This window comes from Malania oleifera, chromosome 6, assembly GCF_029873635.1.
Source record: "Malania oleifera isolate guangnan ecotype guangnan chromosome 6, ASM2987363v1, whole genome shotgun sequence".
In the NCBI taxonomy this organism is placed as follows: Eukaryota; Viridiplantae; Streptophyta; class Magnoliopsida; order Santalales; family Ximeniaceae; genus Malania; species Malania oleifera.
The window spans coordinates 69,533,913-69,537,869 of record NC_080422.1 but is presented as its reverse complement, the minus strand read 5'-3'; positions in this window follow the sequence as shown (position 1 = coordinate 69,537,869).

The window sequence follows — 3,957 nt, the reverse complement described above, 5'->3', positions numbered from 1 at the left end:
CGACGAGAAATGCCACTTTGTCGACGGGGTCACGAAGGAATTTTGTCGACGAAAACATGTTCCTCGTCGATGAAATTGAGGACTAAATATATAGTATCTCGATATCTTCTCGTCAACGAGACACGTCCCTGTCGACGATCCCCCCAAGCATGTTCGTCAACAAATGTCCTGTGTTTGTCGACGAGACCCCTGTTTAAAATTCCAGATTCAATTTCCTTTCTCTCTTTCTCTTATTATTTAAATACCACAATTCTTTAGGTCACTACAGTAAAAGGAAGTCCTATGATAAGCACTAGAAGTATTAGAAATTTATGATCGTCGGTGCTTATGACTAGAGTGATGACTAAGGTTTGATTAAGGCTTTTATGTTCAAAAATGAGTTTAGGGTTAAATGATTTTATAGTATGATATGGATCCCTAAAACTCAATTTTGTGCAATGGACAAAAGGATGCTTAACTTAATATATTCATTTAAGCAAGAGTTAAGCATTTATGAATTATTTAACATGTGAAAGTACTTTGTCCATTTAGAAGGGGATTTTCTTTAGCATGATTGTAAGATATTTATCAATGTATGATGATATATGTTTTCCATCTCAAAAGGATAAGGTTCAAGAGTTTTAATAGGTTAAGTTCACAACCTTTACTTTGAACAAACCTAAGGAATGATATGGATAAGTGGAGACATATGTCCCATTCAAGCAGATAAGGGCTCATTCCTTAACAGTTCAAAATTTGCATGCTATAGCCAATATTTTCATGTTTTAACTAGTATATATATTGGCTTAATTTTGTAAGGTTCTTAGTATTACAAAATAGCATAGTGCAAGTATGTACTAAGAACTTCATTTTAAGCACACACCACTCCCCAAGCCTTTTAGTCATCACTACCCCTACATCTAAGAACCAAGGAAGGATTAAATAATTATTTATTTCCTATTGGAACCCAATCTTTCTCAAGTCTTAAAGGGATTGCTTTCATGATCACCCATATCATCTCTCTGTCCAAGCCTCTGGCACTTCTAGATAGGCAATTAAACCAGACCCTTTTCTTTCACAATAAAGATAAACCTTAAATACATGTGAAAGATTATGCTTATTAAACCTGTGTTTGCTCGATGAGGCATGAATATGACTACGGGTATTAAAAGATGAACCCTTTCTAAAAGATATATTTCTTTTAATTCCTAAGGGTTTAACATGATTATTCCTTTCATTTCTAGTTTTGGGTGTTATTCTAGAATAATCATCCATTTCTTCCTCCAAGTAGATATGTTTCAATATCTTCTTAATCTTTTTCTTCTCTAAGGTGGCATGATAATCTTTTAAATCTTTTAATTATTCTGCTAGCCTTTTATTTTCATTCTTCAAGAATGTTTTATGCTTAAATATCCTAACTAGAAATTTATGCATTTTAAACAAAACTTTTTCTAGTTCTTCGAAGGAAGGCATGCACTCACTAGCACATATATTACATGATTCATTACAAGATGTGTGACGACCCGGAAAATTTTACTCTAAATTTCTCTAATACCACTTATAATATCCTAAATATTCCATATTATAATAATCACTGATACAAACAGCGAAAGACCTTAAATGCAAATTACCAGAGTATTAATCTATCCCAATATAACATTATCAATCCCATTATCATGATAAATATACAAACTCATTAAAAAACATAAATAAAATAATACAATTCTACGCTCAACCTTCTATCCCACCCACGCTTCATTGCACTACTCCGATCACTATTATACTCCACATGGCATCTGAAAAATATAGGATAACTATGGGGTCAGACACCTCTTAGTAAGATAGAATAGATTATTATCAATGTGTGGCAACATGAGTTTTAGTGTAGTAAAAACACATCCAATAATTAACTTAACTTTAATTGAGAAATCATGTAAAACTGTACTCACATCTTTATATTTAAAAATACTTAGTTTCTTGTCAAAACATGCTCTAGCTTAATAAATTTCCCTGTATACGTAAATTCACATATATGCATAAAAGAACCTCCCTGAATGGATAATTAGATAACATCATGTAATCACCCCACATGATCGGGTTGTGTGGCATGAAGGCGGGACTTAGCTTTGCCTGGCCTATCACCAAGCTAAGTCAAAATTCTTTGTCTGTAGTACGATTTGCCTACTGCAGCCTGGTCTGGACTCTAGGGGCGGTCCACAATACTTCGCAGGCCAAATCAACTTCCATTACCAACACTCTTTCTAAGCAGTGTGGTTGCACTAACATATCTCTATAGTTACAGTATCGAGCTTATCTCTGGCCCATTAGGGTTCTTAAACCATATAGTGGAATTTATAATAAAACTGTAACATGATCTTATTTTTATAAGTCTGTATAAAATCTGACATGTTCACAATTTTGTATAAAATATGTCATATCATATATCTGTGTAAAACTGTCATTTTATAACTCGGCATAAAGTCGGCTGAATTGTCATTTCATATTGGACTCGGCATAAAGCCGGTTGAACTGTCATTTCATACCGAACTCGGCATAAAGCAGGCTGAACTATCATTTCATAACTACATAAAAATCATCATGTTTGATCATACAATAATAATTACTGTCATGCCACACGATTCGACTGATAAATTATACTATAATAAACTGTCTGGGGAAAATATATATTTTGTTGAAAACTAAGGTATGATTAATTTCACCTATTTAATTTAATTCCATTATATTTCAAGGAAACCCAATATACCCAAATCTCTGTAGATTAATTTATTTCCAAAATATTCCCAAAAATCGGATATAATCAAACCTCTGCAATTTAATTTAATTCCAAAATATTCCCAAAAATCTAATATAATCAAATCCATGTATTTTAATTTAACTTAGGCATATTTTTAAAATAAAATCTGAACATAAACATAATTAATTTCACATACTCAATTTAAATCGGGCATATTTTAAATGATAGAAATCTAATTAAATTCACGTACCTAAATTTAATTGAGAATATTTTTAATATAAACTTGACATAATCTATTCCCCTTACCTTAGCCTTGATGCCTACGATGTCCCAATGACAAATTCACTCCGGTTAAAGTGTTCAGGAGCGAAGTTAGGACTCGGATATGGTATTCATTTTCCAATTTGACTTGTAGACAGAGAGAAATTGAAGAGAGAGAGAGAGAGAGAGAGAGAGAGAGAGAGAGAGAGAGAGAGCTTGATGAGAGAGAGGGCGTGAAAAAATTTTGGGGGGGGGGGGTCTTTGGAATCAAATTCCACTTCCTAATGTTCAAGAAGTGGAGACTTCCTTACATATCAATATATAATAATAATAATAATAATAATAATAATAATAATAATAATAATAATAATAATAATATTATTATTATTATTATATATATTAATATATTATATTATTAAATTAATAATTCTTATTAATTAATTAATTAAAATTTATTTTTATTTTTACATTTTATTTATTTATTTTATTTTATTTTATTTTTTCAGGATTATACTTACACACATATTATTTTGGGGCCGTTACATTCTCCCCTTATAGAAATCTCGTCCTCGAAATTTGCTAAATATAACCCAAAATATAATCCATCGTTAATCTAACAAGTTTTTGAGTTAAATTCGTAAACAACTCTATTAAAACTGATAACTAACACGAATTAATGGATGGGACATCCTGGTCTAATACCCCTTACTTCAATACCAACACTCAACAACTTTAATTCTTATTTCCAGTTCCCAAAGATCTAACACAAACATATCCTTTTTCTCTCTCAACAGATAATACATTCTGGATCCTTCTTTAAAAATGGTACCTACAAAATCTAGTATCCAAATTGCAATACGGTTAGGATCCCTAGTAACCACCCCCTTGTCATCCTCTAACTCCAAAATAAAATTCCTTCTAAATAAAGAGGTATTTAAGACTTTTATCATCTGAATACAATT